Raw genomic sequence first — 19,468 nt, 5'->3', positions numbered from 1 at the left:
TGCAATTTATTTCTGTTTTTTCAATCAGGCAACCATGTAGCAAAAAAAAAAAAAAAAAAAGGAGATCAAGGTGTATTTTATTCTGTTTACAGACCATAATTTATAGATCAATATCCAGATCTTCATTAGAAAAGAACAACAATGTAGATATACTGTGTTTCCCCCCAAATAAGACTGGGTCTTATATGCATCCAAAGGATGCATTATGGCTTATTTTCCAGTCAGGTCTTAATTTGGGGGAAATACAGTACTAAACGTCTCTATCTGGTTGATGTTCTTAACTGGGGCTTATTTTTGGGTTAGGGCTTATATTACGAGCATCCTGAAAAATCATGCTAGGGCTTATTTTCCCGTTGGGTCTTATTTTCGGGGGAAACAGGGTAGCTCTCTTCTCTTAAGAAGCAGAGGAAGAAGAGAACAGACAGCTGTTGTGAGCAGATGGCTATTACATATCTTTAGCCTTAGTTTGGCTTCCTCAGTATAATAGTAACCTGGTAACATGAATAGCAACCCTGAAAATAACAGGGTTGAGTGTATTAGACACCATTTCAATCTATGTTTGCTCTGTGTGGGCATGCACATAGACTTGCTGTTCCTGCATACCACACAAATTAAAGTACAATCCCAGTAGAGTTATGGTTTCCTGTTCATTCTGCTGGATCAAAATAGATCAATCATCTTTCTGGCACAAGCTTTATGCAGTGCTGACAATGTTTGAGAAAGTGAAAAAGAAATATTGGCCTGTGCCAAATCCCAGGATTAGAACTAAATTAAGCAAAATCGGATGTCCTTTTATACACACACACACACACACACACACACACACATATATGTATATAATTTCTGGAGGTGATGAAAACATAGATTTTATATTATAGAATTTTTATGTCACCACTTTCAAGCTAATGTTCAATGTTTCAAGCATTTTTTTGGTATTCCAAAAATACCAAAGTATTTTTGGTATACAAAGTAATATGTAAAGTCTATTTGAATAGTTTCTTTGTAAATGCAATAGATGAGTTCAGAGTTCCTACTTGAGGCATAAATGTCCAGGCTCAAACATACTTCAGATACATTATGCAAAGATGTATTCTTTTGAGAAGGCTTTAATGATGGAAAAGAGGGAAGGAAAAAGGAGATGTGGTGGAAGTGCCCCATCACAAGGAAGTATTGGTGTCAAATTCAAAAATGGTTGGAAGAAATTACAAAGCAAAACATAAATTTGAAACCTGAATTGTTTTTATTAGGAATACTGGACCCGAAAATGAAGAAAAACCTTCAATACATTATATTGCACATACTTACCACAGCAAGAATCACATTCACAAAAAAATGGAAACAAAAAATGTATCCTCAGACGAAACAGTAATTAGAAAAATTCTAGAATGCGGAGAGATGGATAAAATGACTATGGAGTTGAAAGAGAGAGAGGATTCGGAATATTATGAAATATGGAATAAAATGTACAGTTGGCTCAAAAATAGAAATCAGAACAAGAAATGTTTAACTTAATATTGAACAACAGTAACTGAACAACATTAAATAAAGAGATGTAAATATAAACAAATATAAATGTGTAGATAAAAACAATGAATATTATAATGTGTATATATATATGTTGGAGTAATGCGATTATCCTACTATTGAGTAGTAAATAGAAATGATAGAATAGAGTACTACAAAAGCAAAATACATAAATGATACGAAATGCTGTAAAATTACCATTAATGTTATGTAATGTTCAATACAGTATGTCTTGACATGTTTTGTTTTTATATATGTGTGATTGTTTTTTGTGCTGTTTTTAAAGACAAACTATTTGATAAAAATTATTAAAAAAAAAAGATGACCAGCAGCAAGTTGGATGGACTTAGTTACAATGGTGATCAGTGCACTATTGGAGGACTTGAGAAGCTAGGTTAGAGACAGATTGTCATGGAAAGAAAACTATGCGATCCCTAAAAGTCAACATCAACTTGATGGCACAATCAATGAAATAAAATGGAAGCTAAACCAAGATCAGAAATCTGTTTTTATTCCCCTCTAGGTATTACTTCAATATACAGTAGTGGCCAAAATTGTGGAAACCTTTTGGGAAAAGTGTATTTTTGAGGTTTGAATGCTAATAACACCACTTTTTTTTTTGGAGTTTCAAGATAATCATATTACACTGCTGGAATGGCCTGAGAATAGCCCAGACCTTACCCCAATTGAAAATCTATGGAGCCGACTAAAGAAACTTGTTAATCAGAAGCGACCCAGCAATAAAACCCAGTTAATAGAAGCAATCATTCAATCTTCGTTTCACATTATAACAGCTGCAGAACTAAAAGACTTGGTTCACTCCATGGGAAGACATTGTAAGGCATGCTGTGCCTTGTGATCATTTTTGTATATCTCGCTTTTTCTATGGTGATAATTTTTGTATATCTCATTTTTTTGTATATCTCAATTTTTTCTATGTGTTTCACTTTTCTCCTTTATACTGTAACTGCTATTCTAATAGCAAATCCTTCATAAAAGTTATTGCATTACATTCTTGATTAAATTATCTTTCCATTGATATATAATTTTATGGTACTATTCCAAAAAAATGTGCTGTTATTAGCTAGTTTTAGAAAATACAATTTTCCCAAAAGGTTTCCACAATTTTGCCCATTTCTGTACGTAGCAAAGCTTCCTGTTGGAGCAATGAAAAACATGTGGCCCTTCCTGCTGAATTCTGTTTCCATTGATTTTCAGAATTTATCACACAGCAAGTTGAATTGGGTCAAGGATGGGCAATTTATGGACTGCATAGGTAACAAAAAAAAAATGGTAACCCTGGTTTGAAGATTTGGAGGAAACAAAACAAGTGAAAGCATCATAAAGCTTGTTAGGTAGAGGGAAAGGGAAAAGAAAAATTTGTTTTTGCAGTAACTACTTCCTTCAAAAGTGGGCTAACCATTAAATAATATCTGATATGATATCCAGATTATTTATTTATTTAACCTATGGAGATATTACATTAGCCTGCATTAATCTACAAGGCTACAAGACTGCCAGTCCTGTTTGGTTCACATTCATGCACTTTTCAAGATACACAACAGGGGGTGAGCTAGTTCTGCTCCAGAAAGAAAACTGAGCGGCTTTCCTGCAGTGTCATCTGGGGTCCTGCCCTGCTACTGAAACTGCTTCACAAATGGGTGTTGCAACCGGGAAAGTCCAACAGCAGCAGGATTCTAACTTCATGAAACATCAGCTCTTCTTCCCACCAAAGTGGTACCTATTTATCTACTTGCATATAACATGCCCTCAAACTGCTAAGTGAGTAGAGGCTGAGGTGAGTGCCAGGAGCTCATCTTGCCACATAGTGCTAAAAGTTGAACTGTTAGAGCAAAGATCTTCTGCAGCATCATTAAAAAACTGAGCCACCACACCAGGGGTGGGTTCTACTTACCTTTACTACCGGTTTGCAACGGGATCGTGCGTGTGTGCACCTTGCTTCTGCGCATATGCAGAAGCTTCTGCGCATGCGCAGATTGCCAATGACGACATCCGGGGCAGTGGGCAGGGCCTCCCACCATTTTACTACCGGTTCTTGCGAACCGGTCTGAACTGGGGGCAACCCACCACTGCACCACACTTCTTCATAAGGAGAAAGTTCTGTGGTTCTCCCTCCATTGGCATTTCTGCACACCTCTCTTATTTGGAGGGGAGGTTGCAGGGAGAATCAAGGACAGAGATAAGAAAATAAAATAAGGGAAGGAGAAAGAACGACCAAAGGTTTCTCTTTATTTACAGTTGTGATCAATACCAGGATTTTAGGAGGCCCGTCCTATTGCGAGGACCATACTTGTGGGAATACTCACTAAAGTGGTTGACCCCATCTTATATCAATGGTCTCTGGTCATATTGTGCTGCACATAATATTTCTTGACATTGTGGGAAATTAAATGATGACTCCAAGTTATCTGGGTGACAGCTCTAGGAAAGATGTTATTAACATCTGCTGCTTGCAATTACTGCAAGTTCAAATCTCACCAGGCTCAAGGTTGACTCAGCCTTCCATCCTTTCAAAGGTAGGTAAAATGAGGACCCAGATTGTGGGGGCAATAAGCTGACTTTGTATAAATATACAAAAGTATGAAGGCTATTGCTTAATGCATTGTAAGCTGCCCTGAGTCTCCGGAGAAGGGCAGCATATAAATTAAAGCAAAAAAAAAAAAAAAAAAGATGCCAGTGCAGTGCTAAATACACCCATGGTTTTGTTGACCTCTACAACTACAACATTCTCCACGCCAATGCTGTGCTTGCAAGCCAGCCATCCTACCTCTGGTGCCTCCCAGGTATATTAAATTATAAGTCTCAGAATTCCAGTAGGCATAGCCAATAATAGGAGTCCACCAGAAGAGAGATAAGTTGGATAACGGAGTTGTAGTCAGTGGTGGGATTCAAATAATTTAACAACCGGTTCTCTGCCCTAATGATTTCTTCCAACAACCAGTTCACCAAACTGCTCAGAAAGTTAACAACCGGTTCTCCCGAAGTGGTGCGAACTGGCTGAATCCCACCACTGGTTGTAGCGCAGGAATGGCCATGGCAAATGTGAAATAAGATCCGAACAGTACCTTTGAAAGAATTTAAGCTGTACCTTTGTTTTCTTTAATTTCAAAGTCATGTATTAAATTTACAAAAGAGTTAATTTATAAGCTTCACTTTGCTAATTATTTACAATGCATTTTTAAAATTCCATCACTTTTTAAAGTCAGGAAGCAGGTGACGCTACTAATTACTGAAGGACTGGCAGCCAGCCAGTAATTAATATGAGCGGACATCAGTTAAGATATTGTCATGGTTGGTAATAAAACAGGCAGCAAAAAATACAAAAAAATTGCAAATACTATTTCACCTACTGGTTTTTCACCATCTACGTGTTTTTCCCTTTAATTTGATACTTTCAAAACATATTAATCTTGTTGAATGTCACAGATAGCAAGCAAATCAGTATGGAAATATACCACCAGTTTGGTGACATTGCTTTGTGAACTGTACAAATTGCATTGGAGATTTCTTAGGCTTGCACTTGGGGGGACCTTTTTAATTATGAGCCTACTTTCACATTCATTTTACTCAACCATTAGAACAGAGATGAAGACAATAATTACTAATAATTAATGGAATTCATTGCACTTTTTTTTTTAAAAAAGGAAGCACATTGGTTTGTAGCAATTATAGCAATTATGCAGTGGTGATTAAAAAGCTCAAAAAGTTTTAACAAAAGCTTGTCAGAGCCGCAGATACCCCTTGGTTTAGCATGAACTTGTTTATTGTTCCATAGAAATTATCCTTAATGATACCGAACCAATTACCTACTTATGCCCATGGTGGTTATATGTTGTATCTGCATCACAGAATGGAAAATGCAGTGTGTTAATCCTGGCTTCTGAGAGCATGCTAAGTGACTTTCATAGCTCAAATCATAGATCACCACAAGCATTGCCCGTATGGCAAAGAAATCTACTTTGGGCAGCTATTCAGTAGTACTGCTCTCCGGCTAGTGAGAATTACTGACATTTCATATTAATCAAGGAGTAGAACTTTAAAGCTTCGCTGCTGGATTGTGAAATCAAATCCTCATTAAGCCAGGTTAACAAAATTGCTTTGATAAAGATCTATTCTGGAAAAATAACATAATTATTAAGAATTCAGCATGGGGAGGATGATCTCAGGGAGGACTCGAGTGAGGAATCATAACAACTGAAGCCCATGTCTGCAGAATGAAAATCAGAGGCAAAGTAATGATTTTTATTCTACTGTCCTTTATGGGCAATTTTATACAAGTTTGTTTTCTCTACAGATCCTAATAGATAGATGTTGATCTACTACCTTTGTGCCTGATGTACTATAGTTCTTCAATAAACTGGACAGTTTATTAGTAAAATAATGTATTGGAGCATTGTGAAGAAGGCTCACACCTTTTGATGTATGCACTTTGACAAAAATATAAAAAGGATGGAACATGCTGTGATGTTCCAGCTACTATCTTATCAATATTGACACACAGAAACCCCATTGTTGTCATTAACTTGAATTCAAATCTTTGCCTACTAGTCTCTGGCATGTCCGGTTTTTGAAGCTGCAGCATTTCTGGTGGAGAAGCAAGCACAAAAGAGAACATTTTCCTATGTAATACAAAAAAAAAAAAAAAGATATATAAAAGCAGTCTTCTCCTTCAAATGAAGATCCTTTCCAAAGATCATAGGGTTGCGCTTTTGATTATTTCCTTAGATTAATTGATGTAAATTCTTTATGTTAATTAATATTGTTAATTACTATTTACTATTTAAAATATTTACATATCCCTCACATCCTGGACATAAACTGTTTCAACTCCTACCCTCAAAACGATGCTATAGGGCACTGCACATCAGAACAACTAGACACAAGAACAGCTTTTTCCCGAATGCCATCGCTCTGCTAAACAAATAATTCCCTCAACACTGTCAAACTATTTACTAAGTCTGCAATACTATTAATCTTCTCATCGTTCCCATCACCCATCTCCTCCCACTTATGACTGTACGACTGTAACTTTGTTGTTTGTATCCTTAAAATTTGTACTGATATTGTTTCCTGATTGCTTATTTGTACCCTATGACTATCATTAAGTGTTGTATCTTATGATTCTTGATGAACGTATCTTTTCTTTTATGTACACTGAGAGCATATGCACCAAGACAAATTCCTTGTGTGTCCAATCACACTTGGCCAATAAAAAATTCTATTCTATTCTAATTACTAGAGTTGTCTTTGGTGAGATGGGCATCATACAAGTTTGATAAATAAATAAAATATGTCATTCCAAGTTTTTCATACAAAGCTGTGGTAAAGAAGTTTCTATACTGGATGTGCAATCCTATATTCCAGTTATAATGATTCTTGGGCTCTAGGATTTGGTACAATTATTCAGAATTTCTTTATCTCTGCTTATTATCCCAGTTATCACACACATGGCATAATTCTATAGCACACGTGAGTATGCTATTAACAGAACTGCAATGGCTACTGAAATGAGATAGTTAACAGCAATTAAACCAGGTTTTTCTACAGAGATTCTGGTTAACAAGGCAGGAAACTCATTTGTTCGAGTTTGAGGGTAATTGTTATTGGAGTTTGCGTGAAGTTCAGAATGGGAATGGAAGTGGAAATGTTGTCCTTTCATTCTCACTATTAATTTTGCTTCTGAATCCACAGTCAGCTATTTTGCTGCCAATTTTTCATAGCACCATCTTGAACTGCTCTAGGAAAATAAATACAGCGCTGAGGAATGTCATGAAAACTGCCTTCCTAAACATTAGATACATCATGGATAATGATCCTCAGTTTATTTTTTTTATTTTTTTTATTTTGTTGAGTACATATTAGATAATATATATAAGTATAAGCATGAATTGAATACATAAAATGAATTCAATTAAAGGGAATATTAAAACAGGGACAGTAGGCACGCTAGTGCTCTTATGCACGCCCCTTACAGACCTCTTAGGAATGGGGTGAGGTCAACAGTAGACAGTCTTAGGTTAAAGTTTTGGGGGTTTTGGGATGAGACCACAGAGTCTGATAGTGCATTCCAGGCATTAACAACTCTGTTACTGAAGTCATATTTTCTGCAATCGAGTTTGGAGCGGTTCACTTTAAGTTTGCATCTATTGTGTGCTCGTGTATTGTTGTGGTTGAAGCTTAGTGACCACATAGATTTTCTCCATTATGATCTGTCCCTAATCTGGTCCTTCAGGATTTCAGATCCTCAGTTACCCTACCAGCTAATTCTATTGCTGATCTTAAGTTGGCCATTGCTGAAAAAAGAACTTTGAGTGGGAACTTCAATGAAAACAGTGTATTGTAACTTAACAAAAATAATGTCCTTATTTTAGGTCAGAATATGGGCATTGTGATCTGGTCTTTTGTTTTGCGTTTTGTGTGTGTGTGTCACTAAGGTATTAATTAACTCTGCAATGCTGAAATAACTGTGCCATCACAAATTAATCACTTTTCTCATGCCGTGTTAATTACTGACGCTTTGTTGAATTGTCACATTGAGCTTTTTACATTCTATTGTCATTTAACTCCAACTATTATCTCACCCAGGCATGCAATGCAACACCCATACTGTTTATCTCTGTATACACACCAAGAAACCCCTCAGGATTCCATTTGAGACATTTTATGCCATAGCTTCAAGTCTGGGAACACTGATGACATAATTATAATGAAAAAAAAAGTGTTTAAGGTGCTACAAAATGTTTTGTTGTTCAGAAAGCCTATCTAAACTGTTAAGTTATCTTGTACCGCTGGATTTCATTTTTAATTAGGTTTTGGAAATGACTTTCTTATGTCTTCCTTAATGTAAATCAGTTTTATTAGAGTTTTATAGTTCTGACTCGTAGATCTATGGCAAGGAATGCATATATCTACCTACGTGCTTCATACCATGCATATATTTTTAGAACCCCAAAGACTATTGCATCCTTATTAGTTATTTATATATTTTTTGTCTATATATTGAAAAGCTGCATAGACTCAGTGGATTCATATGGAACATGATCCCGAATCTGACAGTTCTGAATTATGAACAGGATTTTATTAGAGTTTAATCTGTGCAAACTTCCATAATTTAAATGACTTTGATCTTACTTTATTCAGAATGACATATTCCCTGCCAGAATCAGGATCCCACTGAGGAGGCTTAAAATAATTTATTGTTAAATTATTAGCCAAATCACTCATGCAGTCTTTCTGATTTATTTTTTATGAAACTTTGTTTCCCATCACACTGTAGCATATTTTCCATAACAGGATGTAAACAGAGCAGACTGCTTTAATTTCTGATACTCTTTTATCTTCTTTTCATCAACAGTTAAATCAATTCAATTGCAACTGTTGGAGCTCCAATCAGCCAGACATAGCGTTGGGGTAACATATTGTTTCCACCCTTGTAAATGTGTCATTAGAAAAAAGAGGGAAAAGCTTTCTAAATCCTTTACCACCAGAAATCATACCATAGAAAGCAACTTTATTTTCTTCTGTGTACATAGTAACATATTGAATCTCTGTGTGTTTCTGTCTTCTCTCTTGTTGTGTCCATGTATCTGTGACTGTGTTGGAAGAAATATCCTTCTGGGTTCAGTAGGGAAAAAGATACTGGATTCATGGAAGCTTGGAAAGAAGGTTTATTGATGAACAGGATCACATACCTTGGAGATCTTGGGCGAAAAAAGGGGAGAGATGCTGAAAGTCCCTGGGTTTTATACCCTCTCTCGTTTTGAACTTCCTGGGGCACAGGAAGAGTATCCTGATTGGTTGCTGTCAGAGGTCATAGCTAGCTCTTTTGGTTGTCTGTTAAGTTTGGTTGAATCCTGCTGGGTAATGCAAACTCCCCAGGTGCCATCTGGTGAGTTCTGTTGCTAGATGGATAGAGGGCTAATTCTACCTTTGTTGGATCTTGGATAAAGGCATTTGCTTATGAATAGATCTACCATGTTTCCCCAAAAATAAGACCCTGTCTTATATTTTTTTGAACCCTGAAATAAGCGCTTGGCCTTATTGCTATGCACTCAAAAGTCCAATTAGGCTTATTATCAGGGGATGTCTTATTTTGGGGGAAACAGGGTAGCTATCTCTTTATCTCTTAACTGCTGACATCTGCTGTGGGCTATTGAGAATGTGGGGGCTATTAAGAGTGAGTCTGCTTGCTGCCTAAAAAACATGTTTCTCCATTTCTCATCCAGGGAGGTATAATATTCTGCCTTTTTAATATTTCCTAGAATATTTCATTCTTCTAGGAGAGGGGTGGGTGCTAACTTCCTACAAGTGTATGTACTGGGGAACATGAAATGAGTTGCATACACTGTTCTGTAGGTCATGTGACCAGGAAGGAAAAGGGAGGGGGACTTAAAATGAAGGAAATTAACAATACTTCAATTTATGTATCACCAAATTATTTTCAACTCCTAGGGATCCCAGATATTTTCTCCATTAAAATCTTCAATGCGCTGCCCTGTTATCTCTTCCATTGGACATATTAGGTCTATTTCTCCTTGAATTGCTCTTCTCCACAGACCCCAGCCTAATATGGCTCATTTTTAACATAATATTTCTTTTCCTGGCACCAAATTCAATCCCATTTTGTGTTGTCTGGGGAGAGTTATTTTGCTGATGAGCAGATAGATATAAATAGATAAATTCCCTAACTCTTTTATGTAATTTGTCAGGCTCCAAGTAATGCACCCATTACAAATTGAACTCCGAGGCATTGCTTTTCCTCAAAGAACAAATTTATTTAAATACATCATCTTGGCGCTACTGGTGAAAAGCCAGTACTAAAGTTCCCGGGCTTTTCACCCCAATATAAGTTTCAGGTTCCCAAGTTTCCAAAACAATCAGTCACATTGTCCCACAAAGATGAGAGCTGGTTGCTTGGTGACTTCTCTCCTCCTCCTCCGGTCAGTGAGCCATTGGAATATGCATGACTCATCAGCTAGTTATGCTGTGGTGACTGAAGGCTCCATCCTCCTCTAGCTCAAAATTGTGTCAAACTGAATTAACGTTAGAACACCCCAGGATACAAACAATCCCACACCCAAGTAAAATTCAGGCTTGACAGGCTGCCCCCCCCCCAACAGCAGGAACGCCCCTGCAAGAGACAAAGCACAGTGGGGTTAGTCAATGTTACTAGCCCCCTCTCCCTCCCCCAGGAGGTCTCTTTGGTTTTTGAGGGTGTTTATATAACACCCCACTGGATTAGAAAGAATAAAATGATGAAAACTGTCGTTTGGCGAAGTTTTAAATCCATCTTGAATTTTATTTTACTTCAGTTTTTGCTGACTCATGCTTCAGGCAATGAGGCTATTCACCATAACTAATGGACATTTTGAAATCCATCTCAAACTCATGTAAATGATACATTTGGGTATGGCGCCAATTTGCTACTAGAAAAGGCACTGTACAGAAATCAGTGGGAAATCTTTCCAACCATCCAGTGCTCTATTCTTATCTTTAAAAGGCTATTTTTGAACAAAGGAACTTCTATGGCAGTGATGGCTAACCTTTTTGACATCGCGTGCCATAAGAGTGCCTGCCCACACCCATAATTCTATGCGCCCCGTCCCCCATGCATGTGCACGCAACCCCCTGCGCTCCCCCTGCTTTTGGCATGTGATGGGACAGTGGGCCCAGTAGGCCCGTTTTTTGCCCTTCCCAGGCTCCAGAGGCTTTCTAGGAAGTTGGCAAACGGGCCGTTTCTGGCCTCTGGAAGGCCTCCAGGTGGGTGGGGAAGGCCATTTTCGCCCTCCCCAGGCTCCTAGAAAGCATCTGGAACTGGGGAGAGAGAAAAACGGGCCTTCCCCCCACACACACAGGCCCTCCAGAGGCAGGAAACAACCTGTTTCCCTACTTCCAGTGGGCCCGGAAGGCCCGAAAATTAGCTGGCACATGCACGCCGGAGCTGAGCTCGCGTGCCCATTGGTATGGCTCTGCGTGCCACCTGTGGCACACGTGCCATAGGCTTGCCATCACAGTTCTATGGGGAAGTCTGGTGTGAAACTGATGAATTACATTTTATAAACAAGTTCAATAGTAAATTCAGATAATGAATTTTTGTCCCACTACTGATGTTGCTAGTTTATCAGTGATAGTATGTTTGTATTATCCTCAGCTTGGCTTTGTGAATAATCATTCTGCTTAATTATATACTAATTATAATGTAAATAACAAGATCTGTGCTTTTTCATTTCATTTTCCTTAGCCTCATTATATCATTTAGTACCCCACAATTATGCATATGTTTACTTACCAGCTCAGAATACCCCTAAGTATCTTCAATTCAATTCAAATTCAAATTCAAATTCAATTCAATTCAATCCTTTATTGTCATAGTACAACATGTGTACCAGTGGTGGGTTGCTCCCGGTTTTGTCCGGTTCTTTAGAACTGGTAGTAAAAACGGTGGGAGGCTTTCTTGAGCGGCCACAAAACTAGCATATGTAGTTGAATTAAATGTTTGGTTTTCTTCTGAAACTTTTCTTTTCTTGGATTTATCCATGGTTGGCCTATCGGGGGTTGAAAATAAATCATTAAATCGCGTGCTGGTGGGTGTCACACATTGGTGGTTGTTACGCATATTTTGAGTGACAGGGAGCCGCAGCAGAGGGATGAAAGAGCCACATGTGGCTCCAGAGCCACAGGTTGCTGACCTCTGGCCTAGGCTCTTGTATATATGCTATGTGTCAAACTGGATTTCTTCGAGGGCCAGATCAGCATTGTAGTTCTCCTCTGTGGGCTGGTGGTGGGGGGGTTGGGGGGCCAGGATGGATGCCTCCTGCAGCACCCTGCCGGCTAAAAGGCATGGGGGTCCACATGCAGACCCCCTGTGCCTCATTTTCACCCTCCATGGCCTCCTGCAGCACTCTGCCAGCCGAAAATGGGCCGCGTGGCCCATTTTCAGGCTGTTTTCCAGGGCATTTTCTGAGGCGTTTTCCAGGGCGTTTTCCGGCCCATTTCTGGCCCGTTTTTGGCCTGTTTTTGGCCCATTTTCAGCCGGCAGAGTGCTGCAGGAGGCCATGGAGAGTGAAAATGAGGCACAAAGGCCCCCACAGATGGCCTGTTTTCACTGCCAGAGGCACCGCAGGCTGGTCCTTTGATATTTCCAGGTGGGCCAGATTTAAGTACCCCATGGGCCAGATCCAGCCCACAGGCCTAGAGTTTGACACCTTTGATATAGAAGACATACCACATATAGTTGAAGGAAATCAGAATATGAAGTTATTAATGTCACAATGGTGTGTGTGTGTGGGGGTTCCCTCATCTCAATTCCCTCCTTTAACTATCCCAAAGCCATACTGTATCTGCTGGCACACATATATCTTGATGGATGGAGGTGTATGGAATGTTGAAGTACCAAAATGGATTTTGCCAGAGTACGGATCAAGTGGTGCCTATCTCAAGAACATAGTCTAGCAACCACAGAAAGACTGAGCATCTAACATTAAGGGATTCTTAAATTCATCGTTATTTTACATGCAGTGTTTGTCCATTTGAATTGCATTAACATCAAGAGCGCTGCATCAATTTGAACTGGTTTTGTCAATTGGTGAGTAAGCTGGAAAACTGCAGTTGGTGCTATGACAAATAAGTAGGTCATTTTCCTCTGGATTGAAAGATGTGGCATACTGTAAGTATTGTCTTCTCACCATCACTTATAACCAGGGTATAAATCATATGCACAGAAGCCCCTGACAAGCTCCCATCCAAAGTATTTTGGATATGTTTCCTGATCAGCTGTCAGTCATGACTGATGCTCCAGAAGGCTGACATCCAATGAAATGCTAAGCCGTCTGCATTTCATTAAGACATCCTCTGGGAACAATGCTGGATGCTGCTCAGCATGCTTAAAGCGTACATCGCTTCAATATATTTTATTGGGCAATGTTCTTAAAAACCACGTGGAACAGTTGATCCAAAGTGATCAATTTCATTTTCTCATATAGGTGTCATAATGCAGCCATCATAAAGGGTTTCTTTATTTTCTCCTCGGGTTTCAGAAGGAATGGGATGGAGGAGAGGAATGGATTATCCAGATGAGCTAGCTTGCCGCAAAACCCAAATCTGAGCTGCAGAAAAAGAAGACCAAGAATTTTAAGGAGTTTACACCGAAGAAGGAGAGCCATATTAGTCCATGGTAATAAAAAAATAAGAAAAAAAATCTGGTTTTTAAAAGAACAAATTCTATTCTCATGCATATGCCTTACAAAACCATGTTTCCCTGAAAATAAGACTGGGTCTTATATTAATTTTTGCTCCAAAAGACACATTAGGGCTTATTTTCTGGTTAGGTCTTATTTTTGGGGAAATACGGTACTAAAGATAAGATAAGATAAGATAAGATAATTTTATTTCTATACCGCCCCTCTCCCGAAGGACTTGGGGTAGTGCCCAGCCAAGTAAAAACACAATACAAACATCATAATTAAATTTAAAAATTATTAAAATTCTTACATTTGCAGCCGAAATTCGTTAAAAACCCAAAAATTTAAAAACTCCAAATTTAGAAACTCCATTACAAAGATAGCCTGCCTGTCGGAAGAGCAGGGTTTTGAGGGCACAGCGAAAAACTCGGAGGTCAGAGATTGTGTGTATTTCCAGGGGCAGTTCGTTCCAAAGGACAGGGGCTCCCACAGAGAAGGCTCTCCCCCTGGGTGTCGCCAGCCGACATAATTTGGCCGATGGCACCCTGAGGAGTCCTCTGTGGGAGCGAACTGGTCGGTGGAAGGCTATTGGTGGCAGAAGGCAGTCTTGTAGGTACCCAGGTCCTGAGCCATGGAGTGCTTTAAAGGTGGTAACCAACACCTTGAATCGCACCCGGAAGACCACTGGGAGCCAGTGCAGCTCGCGCAGGAGAGGAAAGACTTGGCTGTTTCAACAAATGGGCTGATTCTGATTCTTGGGTTTTATTATTTATTTGTCCCTGTTTTTAACTGGTTTTAATTAGGATTTTCCTTCATTATTGTATGTTTTTAACTGGTGTTCGCCACCCTGAGTCCTTTGGGAGAAGGGCGGCATATAAATATTTATAAATAAATAAATAAATAAATAAATAAATAAATAAATAAATAAATAAATAAATAAATAAATGCATCCATCTGGCTGACAATCTTAACTGGGGCTTATTTGGGGAGGTAGGGCTTATATTACGAGCATCCTGAAAAATCAGGCTAGGACTTATTTTCCGGTTGGGTCTTATTTTTGGGGAAACAGGGTAGAATTTGTAAGTTGGAAAAGATGATATCAGATTCCTCCAGATTTTAGATGATTGCATGGTTTATTATACCATATTAAAAATGAAAGTTGCTGACAATTATTTTAAGGCATTCATTAAGCAGCATGCATATCTGGCAGACGGACTGGACTGCTACGCAATCAGTCAAACAAAACTCATCCACAGCAATTGTTTATGACCCAACAACTCTATTAGATAGGAAAATTGCTCAGACGTATCCTCATATAAAATTCTACATTGGCAGCAGCAAAATCAGTGCCTGTCATCTCCTTCCTCCCACAGGCATGGTGCCATCTGCTTGAAAAGGTTTTTGATACAAATGCACATTGCTATGTTGGTCCCCCCCCCCAAAAAAACCAAAGGGCTGCACTGTAATATTCACTTCTCCACCACGGCGTACTGCATTTCCTTTTGAATTCTGGTGGTAATGGCTAATGTTTGATCTAGATGTATCCTTAGATGAAGAATCTATGGGAATTTGTCTTTTTTGTATTCATGTCCCCTACCTGCAGGAAAAACATGAGCTGGCAACCATTTTTTTTATGACATTCTCATGGCCGTGTCTTCATCACATGAGGCGGCTTAAAGTTGTATTTAGCTACTCCAGTTTTAAGCAATGTACTCCCTTGTCTTCCAACAAATTTATGCAGCAGATAGAATCAAACATGCTTCATGTGGTTGCAGTCAGGGGTAACATCTGCCCAAGTCGTACTGGGAAATTTAGACTGGTGCAGGTATACTTCCTTGTTCTAGTCATTGAGAGTTGCCCTCCATGGCCATCTATAATAATATGTATAATATTATTACAGATAATGCCATGTATAATATCAGACTGTCCTGCTCTAATATGCTTGTTAGATCTTATGCAAGGTCCTTTTAAACATTACATCAGTGGTCTTTCGAAAGAGCATTAGACCGGTTTTCTAAAGGGGGTTGAACATTCTTTTGAATAAGTTCAACACCTGTGCTGACAGGAGATTGACTTAAACTATGGATAATTCTCCTCCTCCTCTGGAGCATCACTTAAACATTATCATCATTGACAAAATCACCATCAGTCAACTGCAAAAGGCAGCTTTACTTGGAACAGCTTACAGCTATGACAATATGCTTATTAAACCATTGTTGTTGTAGTTAGTTGCAAAGTCATGTCCGACCCATCGCGACCCCATGGACAACTTTCCTCCAGGCTTTCCTGTCCTGTATCATCCCCCAGAGACCATTTAAGCTCATGCCGACTGCTTCAGTGACTCCATCCAGCCACCTCGTTCTCTGCCATCCCCTGCTTCTTTTGCCCTCAATCGTTCACAGTGAGTCCTTCCTTCTCATTAGGTGGCCAAAGAATTTGAGTTTCATCTTCAGGATCTGGCCTTCTAAAGAGCAGTCAGGGTTGATCTCCTCTAGGACTGACCAGTTTGATCACCCTGCACTCCAAGGTAGTGGTGAAATCCAATTTTTTTTACTACCGGTTCTGTGGATGTGGCTTGGTGGGCATGGTGTGACTTGGTGGGCATGGCTTCGTGGGTGTGGCAGGGGAAGGCTACTGCAAAATTCCCACCCCACTCCAGGGGAAGGCTACTGCAAAATCTCCATTCCCTCCCCACTCCTGGGGGAAGGATATTGCAAAATCTCCATTCACACCCCACTCTGGGGCCAGCCAGAGGTGGTATTTGCCGGTTCTCCGAACTACTCAGAATTTCTGCTACCGGTTCTCCAGAACCTGTCAGAACCTGCTGGATTTCACCCCTGGTCCAAGGGACTCACAGGAGTCTTTTCCAGCACCATAGTTCAAAGGTCTCAATTCTTTGACGCTCAGCCTTCCTTATGATCCAACTTTCACAGCCATACATTGCAACTGGGAAAACCATAGCCTTGACTATACACACTTTTGTTGGCAGGGTGATGTCTCTGCTTTTTAGTTTGCTTATTAAACAATACCATCTGTCTATGTTGGGAAGGACTAGATAGAGCGACAAAAATTCCAAATCCAGTTTAAACACCAGGCAGGCTGACTGTATGAGCAACCATAACAAATTAAATTTATATGCTGCCTGGCTCCCAGGGACTTTGGGTGGTTGAATGAGAATTGGTTTTTGCCCATTGAATGTATTCCAGGTATTCTGCCAACATGGGGGCTAACAAAGCAATATTTTTACAGTTATTACTCCTGGGAGTGATTCTGTCTAGATGACTATCCTTCATCAAGGTGCTTCTGGCTACAAGGACATGATTTGACTCACTAGTAGAACTACTATCTCCAATTAAGACGATTAAAGGCCTGGAGACTAAAACATATGAAGAATGGCTGCAGGATTTGGGTTTGGCTAGTCTAAAGGAAAGAAGAATTATGAGTGATATGATAGTAGTATTCCAGTATTTGAGGGGCTGCCACAAAGAAGAGAGGGTCAGATTATTCTCCAAAGCACCGGAGAGCAGGACAAAAAACAAAGGTTGGAAACTAATCAAAGAGAGAAGCAACCTGGAATTAAGGAGAAACTTCCTAACTTCCTAACTTCCTAACAGTGAGGACAATTGCTTGTCTCCAGAAATCGTGGGCACTCTATCACTGGATGTTTTTAAGAAGAGTTTAGACAGTCACTTATCTGAAATAGTATAGGTTGTCCTGCTTGAGCAGGGGGCTGGACTAGAAGACCTCCACGGTCCCTTCCATCTCCTTCAGCAGGGCCAATTTTGGACTCAGGTTTAATCCATTCCTGACAACTCTGGGGAACATAAGGTCTATCAGACTGAGTTTGAGGGATGAGGGGAAGAGATGCTGCCTAGGAAATGATCAGACAAGAGAGGGAGGAGCCCTTAATGGCTTAATGGTTAGTGGAAGAAACTTAGGAAGGACCCATCCGAATTGATTGGGAGGTTAAAAGTGATGTTGGGAAATTTGTACTGTCAGACCTGGAAGCCATCTTTTACAATTGGGCCTTCAAGCCTGCCACATTTACTGCTGTGGGAAATTGGGACAGAGGATTGTGTGGAGCATGGGTTATATATAGTCATAATAACATTCCTTTCTCAGAAAGTCATGGCCATCTTGCCCTGCACCTGGAAGGCTGGACCTGGGAGGCATCTCCAATTGGGACGGTGCTTTGATTGGACCATGTGGTGGACTTGTGGGTGTTCAGCAGGGACTTGAACTTTTCTTTGGGTGGGGAAAAGCTGGAAACTTTCAGATTCGGGTTAGTGTCAGGGTTCCAAGTAACACCCCCAACGTAAGAAGACTCCCAGGCTTGAGTTTCCTCAAAGTTCCATTTTATTGGAAATGTCCTATTGGCACATCTGGGAAAACCCGAATCTGAAAGTTTCCAGCTTTTCCCCACCCAAAGAAAAGTTCAAGTCCCTGCCTAATATCCACATGTCCATCACATGTACCTTCAGACTAACAAGATTCTGTTAATCTGGCCATACAATACAGCAGAATTAGTTCATCTAGAATTTACTTTGGAGGACTGGCAGGGTCCAGCTGAAGAGTTTGTCTAAACTTGCCAGTGAATCACACTTTTTTTTAATAGGACAGAAGGGGAATATGAATCAAAACTAATGTGGTATTGAATTCAAACATTGTTATGGTTGAGACCTTGTTTAGTCTCTATGAAAGTCACACTTCCTTTTTTTTTTTTTGCCTTACCTTTGCAGTGTGTCAAATAATTTTGGGTAAAATTCAAAGAGGTAGGGTAGGGCAATAGTAATCATTGTACTCCCCCTTATTTGGACCTTAAGAATGCTATTGCTCAAAGCAAATCTTCAATTATTTTCCACGGGTGAGCAGATAGAATTTTCACAGGCGTGGATGGCAGGTATGGATGGAAGTGTAGATGAACTGTTGCAATTGGTCAGGGACATATTAAGAACCTTTTCGATGTCCAAGAAAAGAAAGGGGTAAAAAATAAGAAAAAATTGTCCTTTTTTAAACTTCCAGTGGAATTTGCCCTCTTCCCAATTTCTACCTCTTTAATTTGCTTTCCACCTTCACAAACAAGATTAAAGAGGAATGAACAATTTGGCACGGCGCTATTAAATACAGCAGGTGTCATCCTTTGAACTGGTTATATAATAAATTTAATTCTAATTCCATTCACACTTCAATCAAATTAAAGCAAATGACTCTTCCTAATTCTTTGCCCTGACCCTGACTATTTTTAGAACATGGCTGCTGACACACTACTGAAAGGGCAGTAATGTGGCCTAACCATTATTGTAACACATAGCAAAGCCCAATATTGTCTGAAACTAATTACCTATTCTCCAAGGTTTGGCAGCTATTTCACTAGCTAAAATATCTGATGTTATTTAGTAATTGTCATGTCCAAATCACAGTCTATCTCTAAAATGATGATATTCTACATACATTAATTTTTACAGAATCATTTCTTTTTTTAAAATCAAAACAGTATGTTTCAGTAATCACAGCATGTAACAGATAACTATGAGAAAGCTCAAGTGAGAAATCTAATTTTCCCCCAATTTAAGTCCAGAGAAAAATCTTTCTGAATAACCCAGGAACAGGGCTTTTCTCTAGGTCAGGTAACACTCCAACCTCTGAAGTTTTCAGAGTCCTCTAATGGGGACTCTTTCTTGATGAGAAAATTCTGGAATAAAGAAAACTTCCGTCTCAGCCACTCATCAGCCAAGAGCAGGACG

The sequence above is a fragment of the Pantherophis guttatus genome, chromosome 5, assembly GCF_059756535.1.
Source record: "Pantherophis guttatus breed Tessera chromosome 5, ASM5975653v1, whole genome shotgun sequence".
NCBI lineage: Eukaryota > Metazoa > Chordata > Lepidosauria > Squamata > Colubridae > Pantherophis > Pantherophis guttatus.
Note: the sequence above shows the minus strand (reverse complement) of the source record.